The 24119-nt window shown below is 38.8% G+C and overlaps 1 pseudogene; it reads left to right on the top strand.

The window, feature by feature from the left end:
- The first annotated feature begins 15630 nt into the window (after positions 1-15630).
- LOC145060512 (dolichyl-diphosphooligosaccharide--protein glycosyltransferase subunit STT3A-like) lies at positions 15631-17680 on the top strand (annotated as a pseudogene).
- Positions 17681-24119: the final 6439 nt, after the last annotated feature.

A 24119-nucleotide genomic window follows, 5' to 3' on the forward strand; every position in this document is an offset into this window, starting at 1 on the left:
CAGGGATATTGTTGTCCACCTAAATCGAGCAACGAGATCTACAGACAATTTGTGTGAGTTCAATTTTAAGTTTACTGGAACGTGTTTCCCGCTTCCTGATATGCCCCATCCATCAACAACTTCCAGAGTACTCCTTACACCGGGTGAGCAGACAACCATTCAGAGAGAGAAGAGACTCAGAATTCTATTGCTAACTACTTCAGAGGGGTTGAGAAGAAGAAGGTTGCATATGCTGTGTACCAGGTCGGATTAGAAGTCACGCAAAGGAGACAACATATGGCTAACAGATAAGAAGTATTTCACACACACACACACACACACACACACACACACACACATATATATATATATATATATATATATATATATATATATAGCCTACAGAGAAATAGAGTTGCATATGTTGTGTACCAGGTCGGATTAGAAGTCACGCAAATGAGACAACATATGGCTAACAGACGGAAAGAAAGAAAATGATATTCTACAGACCTAATTTATCAGAATTTACCAGTCGCCCCATCCAACCGGAATTAAGGACAGAATCCGCACAACAAGGAAAAGTTAAGCCACGGTTCCAAGTACGGGTTCAATTAATGTGACTGGTAGATTCTCATGTATATCTCCCTGCTCAACCTATCCGAGCGTCATGACATCAGGTTAAACGAATCTAACTAGGTCAAAGTTCGTCAAGTCCTTAAATTCATTAGGTTCAACTTTCTTAGTCAAGTCCATTTAAAATCTTTCGTGCCTACCATCACATCGAGTACAGAGCGTAGACGATTCAACTTAGGTACGTTACGCCAATTCAGGTTGCCCTTTATCACTTGTTAATTTCATTTCCCATCACAGTACTTACAACCGAAGTTGTCAATAATAAATTTTAAAAATACTGAACAGAAATGACACTATTTTTGGATTTTTTTTATTTTTTTATTTTTTTTGTTGTTTTTGGATTTTTATTTCTCCCCCTAAATTTGTGCATGGGTGAGAATACGAAACAAAATAATGCGCAAATTTTAAACTATCCTAAAACAAAAAATGAAAATGTAAACTAAGAAAACCAAAAATAAATTGAGAAAAGAAAAATAAAAAGAAAAAAACTTAATCCTCAAAACGTATCATTTTCAGAAATCCGACAAGCACATCGAAACGAGCTTTGTTAAATGGCTTTGTGAACAAGTCTGCCACATTGTTATCAGTGTGGACTTGTTCGATTCGAATTAAAGATCGTTCATAAAAGTCTCTGATAAAGTGAATTTTAATGTCGATGTGCTTGGTTTTAGAGTGTTGGACTGGGTTTTTAGCTATTTGAATTGCCGCTTCATTATCACAATAGATAGGGGTTTCGAAGTAATTCAAACCGTAGTCCAACAGCTGATGATGGATCCAGATAACTTGAGAACAACAAGCTGATGCAGCAACGTATTCCGCCTCTGCTGTTGAAGTCGAGACAGTGTGCTGTTTCTTGCATTGTCATGAAACTAATCTGTCACCTAGGTATTGACATCCTCCTGAAGTTGATTTCCTATCAAGCTCACAGCCTCCATAATTACTGTCAGTAAAAGCATAAAGATCAAATTCAGAATTCTTCGGATACCAAAGACCTAATTTAGGGCTTCCTTTGATATACCGAAAAATTCTTTTAACAGCAATAACATGAGAAAGTTTAGGATTAGCCTGATATCGTGCGCATTGACAGATTACAAACATAATGTCAGGTCGACTTGCAGTAAGATACATCAGCAATCCGATCTTCGATCGATAGAGAGTTTGATCTACGGACTCGCCTTCAGGATCTGGAGTCATGAGAGGTCGTTCAGCCATCGGTGTAGAAGCAGATTTAGCATCGTGAAGCGCAAACTTCTCAAGAATATCCTCCACCTACTTGGCTTGATGTAGCAGGATTCCGGTTGAATTCTGTTTAACCTGAAGCCCCAAAAACATGGTCATTTCTCCCAACGAACTCATTTCAAATTTTTTCTTCATTACACTTTCGAACTCCTTGCAAAGGTTTTTGGCTAGTTGATCCAAAGATTATGTCATCGATGTATATTTGTACGAGTATCTGGTCCTTGTCGACATGCTTTATGAACAGTGTTTGATCGATAGTGCCGCGAGTGTAACCATGTTCGAGCAAATGCTTTGTAAGGGTTGCATACCATGCTCTAGGAGCTTGATGCAGCCCATATAACGCTTTGTCCAACTTGTAGACATGATTAGGATACTTCGAGTCGACAAACCCTGGAGGTTGATCAACATAGATTTCTTCCTTCGCCTTGCCATACAAGAAGGCAGTCTTGACATCCATTTGAAAAACAGTAAAGTTCATATACAAAGCATACGCTAGGAAGATACGAATAGCCTCCAGGCGAGCTACTGGAGCATAAACTTCAGTGTAGTCAAGACCCTCGACTTGTCGAAACCCACGAATTACCAGTCTAGCTTTTTTTCGCACAATAACCCCTGAATCGTCCTGCTTGTTACGATAGATCCATTGTGTGTCAAGAGACTTTTTGCCCTTCGGTAACTCAAATAACTTCTAAACACCAAGTTTTTCAAATTGGTGCAATTCCTCATGCATTGCATCCACCCAGCTAGGTTCGTTTAGAGCCATTTCTACATTCTTGGGTTCAATTTGAGAAATAAAGCAAGAGTACAGACATTCATTTACGTCCCCACTCTAACTTCTAGTTTTAACACCATCATCTAGCTGGCCAATGACATTTTCGATCGGATGATCGTGCTGAACTCATGAAGGTAATTCTTGGCTGATATCATTTAGAGAAACAGGAAGAGTGTGAATGTTGATACCTCCTTCATTTGCTAGTTGGGCAGCACCAGATGGTTCTGTGACATACTCATCTACAATAAGATCAGGAAAGAGTAATTCCATAAATGTTGAGGAGACAGTGGAAGCATCGTTTGGAATGAATTCTTTCTCTATAGATATATGAGGTGTCTTTCCAGCATCAAAAGAATAAGTATGGACTGATTTAGGACTATCACTGGAGGAGTAGAAAAAGACTCTTCCGAGAATGTAGAAGAAGACTCCCCCTCAGGTGCAGCAGAAGGCTCCCCCTCAGATGCAGCAGGAGATCCTCCCTTATGCGAACCATAGGTCTCTCCCTCAAGTGAAGCTTTGGCTTTTCCTTTTGATGAAGCAGAGGATTTAGATACAGGCTTGTACACGACTTCTTCGTCTTCATCTTCAGAGATACTCTTCCAACGCGAACCAGTTCTAGATACATCATTTGAATACACGTTTAAGGATTTGAAAAGTGACGTATAATCAAACAACCAATCTGGACCCACTCTTGCGTCTGTCTCATTCTCTTCCAACCAACGCACGTCATAGGATTCCACAATCTGTTTGGTTTTCTTATTGTAGACTCTATAAGCGGTGCGAGCAGCATACCCTACAAAATAGCAGTCATCGGCTTTGGCATTAAACTTCGGGTTGGCATCTAGGTGAAGAAGGGTGCAAGGACAACTAAATACTCGGAAATGACTGACTGACGGCTTGTGTCCATAGTAAATTTCATACGGAGTTTTCATTTGAGCTTTGTTGATAAGCACTCGATTCTGAACATAACAGGCAGTGTTTATCGCCTCCGCCTAAAAGAAAACAGGCAGCTTTGAGTCACACAACATCGTTCTTGCAGCGTCTTTGAGTGTTCTATTCCGCCTTTCAGCAACACCATTTTGTTGAGGTGTATGAGCTGAATTAAATTGACGCAGGATACCCTTTTCAGCGCAGAAGTGATTGAGAACAGAATTCTTAAACTCTGTTCCATTATCGGTACGAAGCGCCTTCACCCTATGATTGGTCTGATTCTCAACAAGTACAATGAACTTCTTGATCAATTCAGTGACGCCAGCTTTGTTGGATAGAAAGAAAACCCACGTAAATCGAGAGAAATCGTCAATCTCAACTAAACAGTAAGAACTTATGTTGATGCTTAGCACGTTCACTGGACCAAACAAATCCATGTGAAGTAATTGAAGAACCTGACTAATTGAGTTAACCTGTTTTGGCAAGTGCGGCTTTCGATGATGCTTTCCTTGAGCGCACGACACACACTTTTCAAACGTAATAAAGTCCTTGACGGGCAACCCACGGACCATCTCATTCTTGGCAAGACGGTTTAGATTCTTGGCGTTGGCATGACCTAATCTTCGGTGCCACAGCATTGCAGTTTGCTCGGAGATTTTGGAGAATAAACAAGTAACTTGTTCTGGGAGATTGCTATTCATATCAATGATATAGGCGTTCCCATCCCTTTTTGATTTTACGAGAATCCATTCTTTTGGAATGACAAAGCCTGGCTTTAATATCATGCATTCTTTGTCAGTGAAATGCGTAGAATAGCCCTTGTCACAGATCTGAGAAACGCTTAACAGACTGTGTTTCAACTCGGGAGCGAAATTCACGTTTTCGAAACTTAGAACTGCATTTGACACGGTTTCCCTTTGAGTGATTTTCCTTCCATCCCCACCCGCAAAAGAGACATATCCCCCATTAAATGATTGAATGTTGTGCAGTTGGGCGATATCTCCCGTCATATGCCGGGAACAGCTGCTGTCGACGAACCAAGGTCTAACGACATTTCCCCGCAACTGTCCCTGCAAGATGTGCGTGTTTAATTAGATTTGGGCACCCAGGTCATGATCTTCCTGGGTGATCCTGATGCCTTTTCAGATTTATCATATTTAAAATTTTCTGAGGACACAAATGATGTATTGGGAGTAGGTTTGGGCAACCATTTATAATTAGGTTTTCTAAGTGTCCCAGTTGATTTAGTCATTGAGTGTTTGACAGTCTACTCAAAATATGTGTGACTTCTACCAGAGTTGGTTGAAGATCCACTGCTGCTTCGTGACGAGCTTGACCTTGGCTTGGCTTTGCTCGTTTTCGGCAGACTGTCTGGGACAGGGTGATTAAAAACCTTTTTATGTCTTTGAAAAACAGCCCGTTTTCTATTTTGTTCATCTTCCCAATCATCATTTCGAGAACGACTTCTAGAGGAGTTTCTATTTAAAGACCTTCCTCTGAACTCGTTCTCCCCTCTTGGAAGGCTATAACTCACAAACATACGATTTAGACAATTTCTAGCAATATGACCACTAGTGCCACAATTAAAACAAATCTGCTTGTTATTTTTAGAACTTGTACTGCATTGATCATATTTGTTTTCCCTATCTGCACCCTTGCTTTTCTCACAAGAACAAGCAACATTATTAGGTTGAGAAGAAAGTGAGGGTGCGTTAGATGGGGAGGGTTGTGAAACTAGCGGTGTTTCAATCTTTATCACAAACATTAAAATTTTGAACCACAAAGTTCAAACCAGACTTCTTCAAAACATTCAAACTAGTGTCAGAAGTCATAAAAACACCATCACAAAAAACATTGTCTTTAGAAATATTAAAAAACGTATTGTCTTTATTAAAAACTAAAGCTTCAGATTTAGACTCGATTTTATTATCAGAAACACATCCTTCAACTTCGTTCTTTGACTGATTCAAGGATTGATCTACATGAGAAGTAGAAATGTTAGTACTTTCAACATTAATAAATCCTGCCGAAATAAAACCGGAGCGCTTTCCATAAACCATAAATGATTCATTGGCAATCTCTTCTTTGGACAAAGGCTTGGACACGTATGAATGATTGAAAAGAGGGGGTACATGGTTATACCCTAGACCTTTCGATTGATTCCTTTTAAACTGCATGCTTTGGTCTATCATGTTTGCAACCACCTCACTTGAGAAATCATATTTTCTTACATCAAGTTTGGCGGTTTCAAACTTTCCTTTCAAAGATTCAACTTCAGCCACTAGCTCATCATTTTGTTTGACTACATAATCATAGTTTTCACATTTGTTACTATAGTCTTCCTGGAGTCTCCTAAAGTCCTTAATTTTCGATTCCAGTTGAGCTTTAAGTGGTTTTTGTCCTTTTCGAAGTTGATACCCTTCATATCTAAGGTCTTCTACGTCTCTTATTAATTTTTCATTAAGTTCACAAAGAATCCTAAGATTTTCTACTTCATTGCCTAATGTCTCAATTTTGTCATGTAGAGCTTTTACATAATCTATACAAGCCTTAGAGCATGATGGGAGACTTATCTTGGACGAATTAGGTTCATGAGAAGAGGATACCATCAAAGAAAACTGTAGCTCCATCACATTGTCTTCTGCTGCTACAATCCCTGCTGGAGCATCATCCCTTACCTGTGCCAGATGAGCATTTTCAGGTCCAGATAAGTTGAGAGCTTGTATTTCATCATCCCAGTCGAAAGATTGCGCAACCATAGCCTTTTCATTGTTTTCTTGACCACTACTTCGGCTGTTCCCAACTGCAACCATCGTTCTGTCATTATTAACTCTTCTATCGGGATGTGGGCAATCACGAGCAAAATGCCCTGGCTCGTGGCAATTGAAGCACCGAAGTTTTCCCTTGTTGAATCGAACCTTCTTATCAGCGCTCATTCCCCAATTATTCTTCCCTATCTTTTTGGCAAACTGTTTTGCCCTACATACTGTCATGGCAATTTGCCATGTGATGTCCATTTCCTCAACGTCCTCCAGATGGATTTGATCAAGATCTGCAAAAGACAATTGAGGTGGAAGCTCCCTAGCTACAAGTACATTGTAGCAATTAACTAGCCCTGCTGCAAAGACAAGGTTTTCATCACCCTCCTTTCCTTTTGAAAAAAGGCCACATTTGAAGATGGAGCGGTTTGAGTAGACAGAAATGATTGACTTTGTGGGTAGGGCGTGACTGGTGCAGAGGAAGATAAACCTGCAGAGGAATAGGAGAGAGAAGAAAGAGCATTGTTAGATGAGATGCCAAGGTTTACAGTCGAGTATGAGTTGACATGATTTATCTCTCTTTGCTTGTCATCAATATCACATGCTTTGATGACAGCCATCACTTCAGCTAGGGTAAGGCGATTGAGATCTTTAGTCTTTTTAATTACAGCCACATTCATGTCCCAAGATGTTGGGAGAGCATTCAGTAGCTTCTTGTTAATCTCAGACTTTGTATAGAAGATCCCTGCTACAGTCATTTCTGTGTTGAGAGTTGTAAATTGCTGCAGCTGGGCTTCAAGAGTCTCTCCGGGCACATAGTTGAACATGTTAAACCGTTTCCTTAACATGTCTTGGCGACTTTCTCGCATGTCCTCGTTTCCCTCATACACCTCTATAAGGGCTTCCCACAGAGCCTTAGTAGAAGTATACGCTCTGAACCCTTGAGCAATATCTGGAGATAGGGCCATAGTCAAAATGGCCAATGCCTTTTCTTGTTCTTCTACACTCTCAAAATCTTCATCAGTGTAGTTTTCGATTTTCTTGTCAACCACCTACCCCCCAACTGTAGTGGTGATTCTGACTGGATCCTTTATGACACAATTCCAAATCATGAAGTCCTTCATCTTTATATATTTCTCAATTCTATATTTCCACTCGGGGAAACCATCAGCGGACATGAGTCTTGGAATACGCGTGGTTGTTCCCATCACAGCATCGAGTTCTTGATATTGATTAGGATTTTGTGATTCCATTTTTTATTTAAATTAAAGTTAATTAATTATTAAATAAAACTTAATTTTCAATTTAAAAAGGATTTAATTAATTTTTTTTTAAAAAAAAGTTTACTGTTTATTGTGAATTCCGAAAATTAATTAACTAAGCTTCAAGACAAGTTTACTGCCGAGAGATGTTTACGGCCGTAAACTCCTTGTTTACGGACCGTGAATTTTTTCGAATTCTGAAACAGAAAATTAAAGACGCAATTTATCTAAAATCGATTATCAGATAATCGATTTACGGCCAATGATTGTCTGTTAAAAGTTTATTTTATTTTTAAGAATTAAATGCAGTGAAATATGATTATTTAAGCCTTAAATCAGGAACTCGATTTACTGGAGAAGAAAATCGTTTGCGGTGATTGAGCCTTGAATAGCTTGCGGCCGTGAACTTGGTGTTTACGGCCGTAAGCTAGGACCGTGAATTTCTGAACACACGAAATTCGACTGGAATAAAACCCTTCTTTCGCTGTGAATATCGTTTTGAACAAAATCGCAACTGTAGGACGTCTTGGACACTGGTCCCGCTCTGATACCAATTGTAAAGCCCGAAAACGGATCTACCAATGATCAAAGACAAATAACAAAAGCAAAAGATGAAACAATGAGCAAATAACAAACAAACCAAGCTTGCATACGCCTTAAAGCAATAAAACGCCAGATACAACTTGGAGAAAACACAAAGGCATCAACAACCTTTAAAGTCTGACACAATGCCCTATTTATAGACCTGACTTACAACCGTGAGGTGTTTACGGCCGCAAGGAGTTTACGGCCGTAAACACATAACAACCGTAAACTAGACAAAATCGGTTTTTCCTACACAATCACTACCACTAACTAGTATGCCTAGACCAAACCATTACACAGGGTCTTTCAGCCTTGGACGATTTCTAATGGGTTTCCCCATAGAATTCATCCACTCCTTAATATAAGGCAATCCATAGCCCAAATTGCAATCATCTTATAATTACAATTCCAGTCCCTTAAGTTTAATTAATCTCTTTTAGCCACAAACTTAATTCTTATTAATTCTTGACTAATATTAATTAAACAATATGATTTCTCCTTTAATATATTATTCTCATAATATATTAATAAATTATATTTAATCCTTTCTCTCCATAATTCATCCTATCAAGTTGTTTTGGTGAAGGCAACCCAAAAGGACCATGCACCATCGGGTCAAGTGCATACCAAAATAGTTATGGACTTAGACACTAATCCAACAGTCTCCCACTTGGATAAGTCTAATAACTATTATGCGTATGACTTCAGATCCTGATCTACAATCGTAGCTTTCCAAAGCCGCTGTCAACTCTGATCCTATCAGATACGCGTGTCCTTTAGATAAGGGATCATATATTCCTCCATTCTAGATATCGTAAGACATGATTTCTAATCATTCTCTATGTACTATTTCTCGACTTTCGATTTATGATGACTGACTAATTGAACAAATCAAATTAGCCCTAGCCCGGCCGAGCATTTACGTTTGTGATCACTAAATCATCGAGGGGCCCAAAGATATCGCTTTTATCCTACTTTGGATAAAAGGAACGGATAAACTTTGATTCAATGCTCGCTTGAACTCACTCACCGAATCACACACAACAATATGTTTTATGATAGCAAGTTACTGGTGCGTTTACATATTATCAATGTGCAACCGATTTGCAAGATACAACTCATACATCTCGGTTTCAAGAATATAAGATGTTATCGTCTCATCAATCACTCGTGATACAATTCATGGAGTGATCCAAGTGAGCATGGGTTTAATCCAATGCTCAAATCATATTCATAAGCACTCATGAACGTTGCAGCAAACATTTGCTTATGTCTAATACTCTTTAGACAATCCACACACCAATTCATGACAGTCTTTATTCATACCTACTTCCAACATATGAAGGACTGTGGCCCGTTCGAATAATTTGACTGTTCTAAACCAATTAAATTATTCAGGAAGTCAAAACATGCAAAGTGAAACACAAGAATAATACTAATCCCATATGGCCTCAAACCTTTGAGCATAAATAAAACACCTTTTATTTACCACCATATCGATTACTCATTATTTGTTGTTTCGGGTAATCAACTTTTTACTTGAATTATTACACTTGTCCCATGCTCCTAGCATGCACACAATGTTTACCTATGGTTCTTACTTTGTGAAATAGATCAAATGAACACATTTCCAATCATACTCATTTCACAACTCCCAATCCTTTTCACAAGTGAAAGAATATCAAATTCTTGTCACTTATGGAATATGCTAGATTCTAACATTTTATGCAATGATCCTTTTGTAATATCACTGCACTAAAGTGACAATGACTATTGCCAATGAAATTACAAAGTCCTCTATCGGAGATTGTTACAAGACAATTTCTTAGATATGATGTCTCTCACTCAAAGTACATTCCTTTGAACATCCTTTTGCATAAAAGTTTCTAATCTAGACATAGATTTTCAATATTCAATTCCCAATATGAAAAACTTTCCATACTTACCATATGACAACTCATTCTCAATAGAATCTTATCTATTCATAATAATAATACTATACTTCCAACTACTCACAAGCGACCAATCCTCGACGAACTTTGGATCGTCCTTTGATAGTTGTTTAATTATCTTAGTCAAAACCGATTCTTGTCCTTTTTCCCTCTAAATGCGCTAGACATTTGGAAAATTTTAGAATGGTCAAATATTATAGCATTTGCAATCGATTCTATACCCGAAGCGTATGGGACACGATGCATAATGTCTTACATGAAGATTCGATACTTTATCAATCTTCTGCCATAATATTTTATGTGCTATGTTCTCAAAATTCGAACTATGAAGAGGAATGTCGTGATCATAATCGAAATTTGAGAACATACTATGTTTCCTTGACTAAATTTATTAGCATTCCACAACCTAAGCCTTTAGATTTGAAATGAAGCATAATATTCTCTCCCTTAATTATAGCAAAACAACTATTCAATCCTTACAACTTTGCAAAGCAAGACTCTTGTTTTCTATAATTAATATTGCTAACTTGAAATACTTGCCTTAATAATCATGCAATCATAACATTTATGCTCCCACTATCACGATGATTATTATAAACATAACACTTATGCTCCTACTAGCTTTGACATGTATTCAGAAACAACTTAACTTACAGAAAAACAATACTTATTGAATTTCTTAAGTTCATGTTATTACCTAATGCTTTGATAAACCTTTATCTAACCTTATACACCTTTCCTTTAGATAGCTCATATGTGTGTCTAAACAATTTAGACTAATTGCCAAATCTCACATTTCGAATCATGGAAAGGGATACCGTAAACATAATCGAATTCGAGAATACAATTTCACAATCACTATCTTCTTAAAATCTCTATTAGTGAAAGCATTTCCTCATAGTCATTTTCATGAAGGAGGTAATCTTATGACACTTAGATTTTAATGGTGTATGTGTTCCTATCCATGTGAATTTGTCAAAACAAAGTTCACGACAAATTCAAACTCATATGGACCGAACTTTCTTAATCTTGACTTCTTGCCTTTTGGTAATACAGTTGCCCACCATGTCTTCAAAGTAGTTAAGCAGCTCACCCTTTCCTATCAATGTACTTTCCATTGATCAAGGTGCCTGCCTTTTATGCGTTCAAATGAGAACTCATAGAACTCACATGCATAATTAACTCAATTGGAATGGCACATAAACAAAATAGTGTCAACACGATAGGTTGTAAACCTCAACTCGTGTGCTAGTGATGATCGATAAGGTTTATTTTGATTTGTTCTTGAAACCTTTCAAGACCATTAAGACTCCCACTGACTCCTTGACATATAAGATTCTCTTGTCAATAAACATTTCTTGACAAACAAATATTCAAGAGTTAGTGTAGTTTTTATCAAAACACTTCATAAATTGGTCCTAGTTGGTCTTTGTCTTATCCAAGACATCACAGCTTTCCACATTTGATGAATGTTATATGATGGGTTTTGGTCATAAGACATCATATGTGCTCATACAAACCCTAATGCTTGGATCTAGGTTCCTCTATTGTACATGCTTTGAATCCAAGACTATAAACCCTAATTCTAGCATATGGAAATCGATATTAACATATAATTAGCTTTAAGATATTACCTTGATTGTTATGTAGTAATAACAATCTCAATTCCTCCTTGAATTGACTTTGGAAGGCTTAGAGTCACAAGTGTCACTCCTCTAATGGCTTACAAACACCAAGAGCAAATGGAGAAGGTATAAAGAGAGAGGAGAGGTATAAGAATTCGTCTCTAGGACCTCTTGGGAAGGCATGCCCGAATTCATGAGCCTTAGGGGTCTTTATATAGGTGTAGAGATTAGGGTTTTAGTCCTTATCCTTATCTAGTTGCTTGCCCACCAAGTAACCATAAGATAAGCCTTGAAAACCCTTATCCTAGTCGAATTCTAAGGCCTTATCACCTTAAATTCGTCCAACCTATTAATAAGATAATCCTTACCTTATTTTGTAACTATCACATAATTACAATTCAGCCCCTCTAGTTTAATTAATTACACTTGATCACAAAATTAATTCTTAATTAATTATTGACCAATATTAAATTAAACAAATATGATTTCTCCTTTAATATATTATTCTTATAACATATTAATAAATCATAATAACCTCTCTCTTTATTTATTTCTCCAATCAAGTTGCTTTGGTGAAGGCAACCCAAAAGGACCATGCACCATCAGGTCAAGTACATACCAAAATAGTTATGGACTTAGACACTAATCCAACAGTCTCTCACTTGGATAAGTCTAACAACTATTTTGCGTATGACTTCAGATCCTGATCTGCAATCGTAGCTTTCCAAAGTCGCTGCCAACTCTGATCCTATCAGATACGCGTGTCCTTAGATAAGGGATCATATATTCCTCCGTTCTAGATATCATATGAGATATGATTTCAAATCATTCTCTTTGTACTATATCTCGATTCTGATTTATGACGACTGACTAATTGAACAAATCAAATTAGCCCTAGCCCGGCTGAGCATTTACGTTTGTCATCACCAAACCATCGAGGGGCCCAAAGATATGGCTTTTATCCTACTTTGGATAAAAGGAACGGATAAACTTTGATACAATGCTTGCTTGCACTCACTCACCGAATCACACACAACAATATGTTTTATAACACCAAGTTACTAGTGCGTTTACATATTATCAATGTGCAACCGATTTGCAAGATACAACTCACACATCTCGGTTTCAAGAATATAAGATGTTATCGTCTCACCAATCACTCGTGATACAATTCATGGAGCGATCCAAGTGAGCGTGGATTTAATCCAATGCTCAAATCATATTCATAAGCACTCATGAACGTTGCAACAAACATTTGCTTACGTCTAATGCTCTTTAGACAATCCGCACACCAATTCACGACAGTCTTCATTCATATCTACTTCCAACATATGAATGACTGTGGCCCGTTTGAATAATTCGATTATTCTTAATAAACTCAATTATTCTGGAAGTCAAAACATGCAAAGTGAAACACAAGAATAATACTAATCCCATATGGCCTCAACCCTTTGAGCATAAATAAAACACCATTTATTTATCACCATATCGATTACTCATTATTTGTCGTTTCGAATAATCAACTTTTTACTTGAATTATTACACTTGTCCCATGCTCCTAGCATGCACACAATGTTTACTCATGGTTCTTACTTTGTGAAATAGATCACATTGGACACATTTCCAATCATTCTCATTTCACAACTCCAAATCCGTTTTTCATAAGTTTAAGAATATCAAATTCTTGCCACTTATAGAATATGCTTGATTCTAACATTCTATGCAACTATCCTTTCATAATGTCACTGCACCAAAGTCACAAAGACTATTGCCAATGATATTACAAAGTCCTCTATCGGAGATTGTTACAAGACAATTCCTTAGATATGATGTCTCTCACTCAAAGTACGTTCCTTTGAACATCCTTTTGCATAAAAGTTTCTAATCTAGTCATAGATTTTTCAATATTCAATTCCCAATATGGATACATTTCCATATTTTCCATATGACAACTTATTCTTAATAGAATCTTGTCTATTCATAATAATGTTGATATGGTCCATCCAATACGGAAACATTTCCATATTTTCCAATACTATACTTCCAACTACTCACAAGCGACCATTCCTCGTCGAACTTTGGATTGTCCTTTGATAGTTGTTTAATTATTTTGGTCAAAACCGATTCTAGTCCTTTTTCCCTCTAAATGAGCTAGTCATTTGGAAAAATTTAGAATGGCCAAACATTAAAGCATTTGCAATCGATCCTCTACCCGAAGCGTATGGGACACGACGCATAATGTTTTATTTGCTATCACTACTAGAAAAATAGCCTTTTACGACGCGCAAATTACGACACTCATTAATTTATGTTTCGCAAATGAGAGTGACATTAAAAAAGTGTCATCTCTTCAGAAAATTTAAGGATTTAGGTCACGCATTATTGCGTGCCTTTAAATTAGTGTCAAAAGAAAAAAAAAATTAAAAACACGGAGGGCGCTGCACCTTAAATGCACGCCCTCTATATGTGTCGCTTTATAATTTTAATGAACGCGCGTTCCTTAGTTACAAGCGGGAAAAGAAAAGCCAAAAAATTAGAAAAGCCCGCTACCCTCCCTGCCCTAAGCATTTTCACGCCTCTTTCATTCTCCTCACACTGTTGTGCAACTTCTCAATCAAAGATCGAAGGTTACGATTTCATCTCCATCTCTCGACTTCATCATCTCAATCAAGAAAAAGGGCTTCTGATTTCCATTCATCTACTTCATCGTTGCTGTAATTTCACCTTTTTCATATCTCTGCTGTTATTGAGAATACTCGCCAATAGTTTTCTTGCACTATTCCTTGACCTGCTTCCTTCTAGATACGCTTCTGATCGAGAGATTCAGGTTAGGGATTTCAAGGCGCCGTGGAAACTGTAATGGTGTTCATTGTGGCGGAGGGATTAGGGTTTCTAGAGTGAGAGACGAAAGGGGAAATTGGGGTAAATGTCCGCAGAAGGAAGCATGTAATGTTGTTCTCTATTAACTGACGACTTAGGGTTTTAACTTTCACCATTGCTGCTGCTTCGCCACCTAAGCGAATCGACACTCATAACGCACCTTCCACTTCAACTCTTTTCACAGATTTCTTCCCAGCTGATTTTATGATTTCTGATTTCTTCCATCTGATTTTAATTTTAGATTGAGATTTCTAAATGTCAGTCGCCAGCAGCCTATCACCGAAACCAAACTGAGACTCGCTCAATCGCTAAAAGCCTGGGATTTGCTAAAAATCTATTACTCAAATGTGGGATTGACTGAAAGTCTAATACTCGTTGAAAAACGAATGCCTGATTTCCAATTAGGATTTCGTATTTATGGAATCCAAGTTCTTGATTCCTGAATTTGATTTCCCTTGACCCTCCTTACAGATCCGTAGAAAATTCAGAAGAGCCGCCACATATCTCAAGCACACGGTACCATCTCTCTCTCTCTCTCTCTCTCTCTCTCTCTCTCTCACACACACACACATGGTTATAGATACTGAATCTTTTGGGGGAACTGCGTGTTTCTTGGTTTTCTGCATTTGTGTGCATGCCTACAACGTGTTTGTGGAAATGTTTAACAGGTTGTGGTGAACACATGGCAGACCATTGAAAGAAGAATACACGTCAACTCTACTCTTTGTGATGGTACTCCGGGGACCGCTTTCTTGCTCTTGAAATTTTTTCCAGTGAATGGCAACAAGAATGATCTGAACACCTCTACTTGCATTATTGAAGCTTGTGACTCTGCTTCTGCAAGCTTTGGGTACCCTCTATAGTACTCTAATCTCATTATCTTGATATATAAATCCATATTTAACATATTGTTGAAATCGATAATGATAGGGATGTAACCTTTTTACGCGGAAGTGCTGGAGCTTGTGCTCTTGGTGCTGTTATGTCAAAGTACCAAGAAAATACACAACACAGATGATTGAATACTATTTGACCCGATTCGAAGAGGTAATATAGTAATTTATATTGATTTTCTTGCTTAATAAGCATAATGCTCATTTATATAACATTGATTTTGCCTAATTTTGGAACAGATTGAAGTAAAGGAACATTGGGGAGATGGAATGTTACACGGGAGTGTTGAACACTCATGATGTTGCAGGCATGCTTTTCACCTCTATTTGATGCAAGTTCCTTTTTGATCCTTTTTATAGTAATGTTTGTATACTTTTGTAGTGCCATGGTAAGGATTCTACTCATTTTACATTTTTACCTTTTTTTCATATGTTTAATTTCCCGTCAACTTAAACTTTTTTGTCTAACGATATGACAGGTACAACTAATGCTTGTGCTTGCTCCAACTGCATGCATATTATCCGAAATTGCTCTTTCTGAAGCCTTTGATGTTTTCGCAAGATCAAATAAATTCTATGTTTTTAGTTTATTTGAAAATACCCAAAATGAAGTAAGTATTTGCAATCACACACACACACACTTCTTTAGTCCTCAAAATTATTTTATTGACTTTTTTGTTGACTTTGACCACTAAGGTTTGGGATGAAGTATCTGCTAGTACTGTTTCCATGGAAAATAGTGACAAAAAAAGAAGATTTGTTGAAGAAAAGACCTTCCAAGAAAACCAAAAAAGAGGTGGTTGTGGAAGAGACTTCCAAGAAGAAGATTGAAAAGTGGCCCTTAGTCTTGCATGTTGACACATCGATTTTTGCTCTTTTCTTAATTGTGTTGATGGGTGCCTTCTATGTGGTAACCATACTTTCTTCCATTAAAGTAGGTTTTTTTAATCAAGTAAAAAAGAAACACCCATGCACAGCTTACCAGATTAGGGTTTGTTTCTTTCTTTTCCATTAAGTGATGAATGGTGTCTGTTGTATGTACAAGGACTTTTTCTTATTTGCACCTAACGAACCATCTGAATGACAAAGTAAATGACGATTTTACCCTTTGTTTAGGTTCATAGTGTGCAGGATGCAACAGAAGCATATTCAGCTCTTTAAATTGTGCTCACTTCTCATCCACCTGAAGGTCTTCATGTTTTTGATGATTTCAGAGAGGCTTACACATGGTTAAGCCATAACACTGAAGTAGATGATAAAGTAAGCAACTCACTGTATTCAATCAGCATTTATATAAGGTTTTATCCATGCTTAGGACTTAGGACTTAATGCACTCATTCACACACACACACACACACACACACACACTTCATGTTACCAAACAACAACAATGGCTAGCAGGACAGTTATAGTTGATAATACAACATGGAACAACACACATTGCTACTGTTGGTACTGCCATGTCATTACCCAAAAAAGCTGCTTGAGAATTTTTCAACTGTTTGGATGTCTAGTTTTATTTTTTATTTTTAAGTAATAATAAAGAATTGAAAATAAGAAATTAATTATTTGAAGTTTTCATCATTGTCAAGTGTCGTGGGATACTCTAGTGATGATATAAAAAAGTTCCTATGAATGGGTTTGTATAGGAGGAGGCATCTTCCCACATATGAAGGAGCCTGATTATCTTGTATGTTTAAGTACTTCAAGTAATGTACTTTCATTTTTTTAATTAGTTATAGCATTGTACTTTCAAATAGTTTCTAATTAGGGCATTGTAGTTTTAAAAAATGGAAAATAAATTACTTCTATTTCATTGTTATTTCTTCTATTTCATTTTTGTTTATCTATTCTAATAAATTACTTCTTTTTCATTGTTATTTCTTATCAGGTCAATACCAAATTGGTTCACATGCGACTCCAACCATGCTAAACCCCCTTATGTACAAACTATCATATTTCAAGTAATCAGTAATCGAATACTTTTTTCTTGTTTTGTTTAACAACATAAGTAAGTCTTATTTTATTTTATTTATTTATGTAGATTTGTGGAGACTGATGGTGGTAGAGGATATGATAGAGTTAGGAAAACTGTAATAGGAAAAAAGCATTTCAAATTGACTCATTTTATTCCTGCTTTTGAATATATTTTTCATCTGCCTCATCAATGAAATGGATGCCTCTGTTAACAATGTGTACTTCCATTGGTTTAATTATATATACATATAATACGGTTCTAAATGGGTGTACTATATATGGGCAGATGCAATGGGAAAGCTAGAAGATATGGAGAGTTCCAACCGTGAACGCCTTTGGCCCCAACTTGTTAAGGGTTTCAAAGATCTTTCTAAGCGCTTGAAGGTATTTGATATGACTACATTCTTAATCAAAATACATGTCAAAACCTTTATTCTTTTAGCAATTAGTGTTAGTTTAATGTGCACACAATAATAGATGTGATTATGACTTATGAGCTTGTATTCATTGATATTTATTTTATGCAGCTTCAAGACGAAGTCATACTTTCAAATTCAAAGAGATTGCAGATCACTCAAACCAATGTGAACAATTTACCCTCGACATTTTCCTTGATAGTAAATCCTCCCCTGAATACTTAATCCATACCATAGGTGTAGTATGTAAACTATTTATTAACAAATAAATAAATCAATATGAAAACCTCTCAAATATAAGTAAAATGTTGGTTGATAGTTTTTTTTTCTTGTTTACAGGGAGTGGGTTGACCTTTTGTTTTTTTGTTAAATATTAATCGTTACTGAAAGCAAAAAGAATCAAAATTTAATTTTGATTTATTTGATGTCTCGTGTCTTGCAGGTTCATGGTGGTCGGCAGTCCATGTAAGTTTCTTGATTTGTAACATCTTGTATTCAAGAAATAGCAATGTACTTTCCATAAAAATTATAAATTATATTCTTTGAAAAATTTGCTAGATTGGTAGGTTTAAAAGCAGAATGTCCTGATAAGAATTAATTTTAAAAGTAGAATGAAAATGACAAGTGATTTTGTGTTGTGTTTATAGGGTTGATGAAAGCGAATAGCTTTGGAGTTAGAAGAGGAAAAGAAAGCTCAAGCCGAAAGAGATAAGATGCTGCAAATGCAAGTGTTGCATTCTTCATTTCAATTGTTAGTATGAAACACATAGTAGATGGGCCAATGTACAACTTCTTATCCATATAACATCTTTTTGGAGCATTAGTCTTAAAGAATTATGAAAGGCAAGATGCAACTTTACTTAGTTGGAATTTGATGTAGAGAGTAGATTAGATGCAAATTTAGATATTGTAAAAAATAGAATTGTATGACATTAAATTTTATGCAATGGATTGTATTTTTTGTATATGATATTTTATTTCTATTATGAGACATTAAATGCAAATTTAATTTAAAAATTAATAAATATATAAATATTTTTTTAGAACATTTAAAATTATGATACGCAAAAATGTGTGTCATCTTCATTTATGACATGGCCTTTCTTGACAGGGGCTTCCTTGATACGCATTGCGTGTCATAAACACGCGCGTCGTAAGGTTACGACACGCAAATGCGTGTCGTCTTCCTTTATGACAGGGCCTTCCTTGATACGCATTGCGTGTCATAACCGCACGTCGTAAATGCGCGTCGTCTCTCTTTATGACAGGGCCTTCCTTGACACGCATTTGCGCGTCGTCTGAGCATTTTACGACACGCAATGAGCGTCGTAAAAGGCCTTTTTTCTAGTAGTGTATGTTCTCAAAATTCGAATTGTGAAGAGGAATGTCGTAATCATAATCGAAATTTTAAGAACACACTATGTACCTTTGACTACATTTATTAACATTCCACAACCTAAGCCTTTAGATTTGAAATTAAGCATAATATTCTCTCCCTTAATTATAGCAAAACAACCTTTCAACTCTTACAACTTTGCAAAGTATGACTCTTGTTTTCTATAATTAATATTGCCAACTTGCAATCCATGCCTTAATAATCATACAATCATAACATTTATGCTCCCACTATCATGATGATTATTATAAAACATAACACTTATGCTTCCACTAGCTTCGAAATGTATTCATAAACATCTTAACTTTCAGAAAAACAATGCTTATTGAATTTCTTAAGTTCATGTTTCTAATACTTAGTGCTTTGATAATCTTTTATGAAGGTTTCTTGATCTTATACACCTTTGCCTTCAATAGTTCATATGTGTGTCTAAACAATTAAGACTAATTGCCAAACCTCACAATTCAAATTATGGAAAGGGATACCGTAACCATAATCGAATTCGAGAATGCAATTTTACAATCACTATCTTCTTAAAATCTGTAACAGCCTGGAATTTCAAGTATTGTAATAATTATGTTTCTAGGGTGTTTTAAGAGGGGACTCGGCGAGTTGGAGCCTAGACTCGCCGAGTAGGATCGCTGACCGGGTCGCGGGTTCGCGACTGGACTCGACGAGTCCAGATATGGACTCGGCGAGTCTGCGTTGTTTAGCGAAAACCCTAACCGTTCAGGTTTGGGACGTATAAGAGGCACTCATTGGCCATCATTGTTCATTTTAGCCTTCTGAGAAGAACCCTAAATCGATTGTGTGCATCTGGAGCAAGGATTATAGGCCATTGTTGATTATAGAAGAGTGGTTGTGCAAGGAAGAGAAGGGATTGGCTAAAGGAACAGCAAGGGAGTCACATTCTGAGGATTGGGGACACAGAGAATACATCATCCAGGTAAGAATTCGAGTATACTCTGCTATGTTGAGGTGTTTATGGAATTAGAGTTTGTGGAACCCTTTTGTGATTAGATTGAATGCTACCCTAGTCCCCTAAGTGATTGTAACCCTGTATTGGGACCTTTGGAGGTCCAGAATGTCCCATGCCTGTGCATTTTGGGAATTGATGAAGGCTTTGGATTGGAATCCTTATGCCTTAGGTCAAAATGTGAATTATGAATCATGGGGTGTATCATGAGCACTGAAATGAGGACCTTATGTGATGAATCAGATTAGAAAGGCCAGACCTATGAGTGGTCGGAGCAGTTCTGGCCTTAGGAAGAAGTTTGAGTGGTTGCATGGAATGGACTCGCCGAGTCCGATGAACAGACTCGACGAGTAGTTTGAAGATTTACTGGGACTCGTCGAGTCGTTCTTCAGACTCGGCGAGTTGAGTCGGGGTGGCCCCGCGATTCTTCCAGGAGGAACTCGTCGAGTAAAAAAAAGGGATACTCGACGTGTAGAAAGGGAATCTTAAGGAATCGGTGAGTCAAGGGCGAGTGGACTTAGAGTCGTTGAACTCGGCGAGTCTTGGGGTGACTCGGCGAGTTAGGTCGCGGGTTAAGTGAAGTTCTGAGTATGGGGACTCGGCGAGTCATGGGGTTGACTCGGCGAGTAGGGTCAGTCAGGGGTTGACTTTGACCTTGTCTTTGACCAAGGATTGACCAGTGGTTCCAGGGGTATTTTGGTAATTGTTGTTTATTGTTTGAGTTCAGTGCATTGGTGACTGTCCAGAGGTGGAGATCATATCAGTGATCAGAGCAGCTTGAGCTATCTGTTCAGTCGGCAGTTTCGAGGTGAGTTATCCTCACTATATCGCTAGGGTTTATGGCACCAAGGCCGACCCTTTTTACCGGATGGAAATCCGGGTAGTTGTCATTATATGTTACAGGCCGGAAGGCATTACTATGTGGACCGGAAGGTCAGGGCCTGGAAAGGCGTATATGTGGTTGGTATTCTGGGGGTATCTCACTAAGCTTTCGGGCTTACAGTTGTGGTTTTATGTTTCAGGTTCTCAAGAGTCTATGGCAAGGCAAAGGCATGATCGTACCGTTCCACGCGTTGGTGTTTTATGATATGAACCTGGGAAATTACTCTGTTTAATAATGTATTGAAAACCTTTTTGCAACAATGTTAATAAAATGGGTGATTTTGAAAAGTTTTAATTGTTTTGAAATTTTGGATGTTACAAGTTGGTATCAGAGCCTTGGTTTGAGTGAATTGGGGAAACATTCGTGTGACTCCAGTCTCAAATCGAGGAGGATTTTAAAAAGAGAAATTAAAATGGTTTTCAAATTTAGTAAAAGGAGGACGCGGAGGTACGATCAGCCGGAGCCAGTAAGTAACCCCAAGATACCATACGTGATATTTGTTTTATTGAGCTTGATAGAACAGCATGCTAGAGTTAGGCTAGGGATCTTCAGGAATTCATGATAATGTTGCCTGATTTGTGATGCCTGTAGCCTAGGGTCCCTTATGGGATATTCTCAGTGTTCCTCTAGTGGTGAGGGTTGATAGTTGTTATGCATGTTCCCTAGGGTATTGTGGTAGTACTTCATACAAATATGGGTAGGTGTGGAAGGTAGTATGGGCCCGTACTACTGAAAGCACAGGACCCATACGCGTATCAGGGAAACCATGGTCTCTAGGGTAGGGTTGCGAGAGTTGGATCCCAGGATTGTGGGAAGTGTCTGAGATTGGTAGGGTGCCTTCAGTATGGAGATTTCGAGGCATGATGATAGTGGATCCGGATCAGGATCGGGAGCGGGGGAGCGAGTTCCGGGTGAATCGGTGCCGTCGGAGGTTATCGATCGGACGAGCACGAGCGAGCGGGATGCGAGGATTCGCGAGATCCTGCGTGATGAGGTTGCTGCATTGTTGCGGACTGAGTCGCCAGAATTGTTTGGGTTGATCAGGACCGCCATGGTTGAGTAGTTTGATGAGCGATATGCGGCTCTCGCAGAGACGGCTGTCGCGGCAGTTACAGCGGCTGTAGCAACGGCAAAGAGAGGAGCTAGTCGGGGTTTTCAGTATCGGGACTTCTATTATACGAAGCCTCCCACATTCGATGGAGTTCAGGACCCGATTGTTGCTATGAGATGGTTATCAGACGTGGAGGGGTGTTTCCCCACGAGTTTATGCCCTGCTGATCAGAGGGCGAGGTGTGCCCTGGACCTATTGGTGGAGATTGACCATGGGGTCATATTCCGACGCGCAGAGGGCTGCGGTTTCAGGGGATCAGCTAGAGAGATGTTCAGTACTCGCTATGTTCCGCGAGATGAGAGGGAGAGATTTGCTCGGGAGTTCCTTGAGCTGAAGCAGGATTCGGAGTCGGTGACTAAGATCACCAGGATGTTTATTGAGAGGGCGTTTCGGAGCAGGCTTAGATGTCCTGATATCTGAGTATGCTCAAGAGGGATATCAGACAGTTCGTGTCTACGCAGAGGTGTGAGACCTTGTTGGAGTTGCAGGAGGCCACCATGTGGCGTGAGTTAGAGGTTGAGTTGCAGTTGCATGAGCTGAGGCAGGCCCCGATGCAGTCGCAGTCGGCGCCAAAACGGTCCAGGACCGTAGATGTTAGAATGGGGGATCGGAGCGGCCACACTTGTGGGAAGTGTGGGAGGGGTTACACCGGAGCTTGCTGGTCCGGTGGTGCATGCCGCAAGTGCGGAAAGGAGGGGCACGGTGCACGGGATTGTCGGCAGTCAGTGCCAATTCGGGATTTGAGGATTTGTTATCAGTGTCGGCAGGTTGGACATTTGAGGGTCAACTATCCACAGCTTTCTGCAGGACCGGTGCAGGCTCTAGCACCGGCCACCTTGAGGAGTTCAGGAGGAGGACAGGATGGAGCGGAGCCCCAAGGGCTCAGGGTCGTGCTTATCGGCTTGCGGCAGAGGGAGACGGAGCAGTGCCGGAGGCAGCTGTGGGTATGATGCTTTCTTGATGTCTTGATTGTCTTGCATTGATTGTGGCGTATTGTTTGTGCTGGTATCTTGTGTGGATTTCGATGCGGTATTCGTTGTTTCGCGGGTTTAGCATGGTTATGGATTGGTGCTTCAGGTTTTCGCTTTGGCATTCGTTGTTCCCTGATGGTTTGGTATGGTTATAGTTTGGTGTTTTGGTGCCGGCAGCCTTGTGCGGTTTTCGATGTGGTATTCATCCTTTGGCAGGTTGTGGGTTGGTTACGGGTTATTGTTGGGTATTCCGTTGGTTATCGTTCGTGAGGGTTGTTAGTAGAGATGCGGCACTGGGTTGAATGTCGGGTGGCATCTGCAGTCGTAGAGTGGATAATTGAAAGATCGGATTCTTTGAGTGGATTGATCAGGGAGGAGATGTGTTTTGCTGAGGGTTGCTTATGCTTGTGGGAAGCAGTCAGTGGGTAAATGTTCTCTTTGTGCAGGATTGTTCTGAAAGGTCGTTAATGACGATCGGTGGCAGTTAGTCAGTGCTTTAGTGGGGGAGAATTGGAGAATTCTCCGGGAGATCAATGAGTATGTGAGGGTGCTTAGCTGTTGGGATTCAGCAGTGTTTGTTAGCTCAGAGTATAGGCCGACGAGAGCGAGTGTTGGGTATGCGGGGCGGGATACAGACCTAGGGCATTTGATTGTGGAGGCCTGAGAGAAGGTCGGGATCAAACTTGAGTAAGTAACCGGGGTTATGCGATCAGAGTATTGGTATGTTTGAGGTACGTGATGGGTTGTACTGCATTAATCCCACGGGATTATGTTGTGCATGTTTCTAGAGCTGGAACCGGAAGGTTCCCAGAGTTAGAACCTGAGGGTTCGCAGAGTTTGGGTGTACGGACCCACAGAGATATAGCCTCGAGTGGCTAGT

This window comes from Lactuca serriola, chromosome 6 (genome assembly GCF_051521515.1).
Source record: "Lactuca serriola cultivar US96UC23 chromosome 6, Lser_US96UC23_V15, whole genome shotgun sequence".
Taxonomy (NCBI): Eukaryota; Viridiplantae; Streptophyta; class Magnoliopsida; order Asterales; family Asteraceae; genus Lactuca; species Lactuca serriola.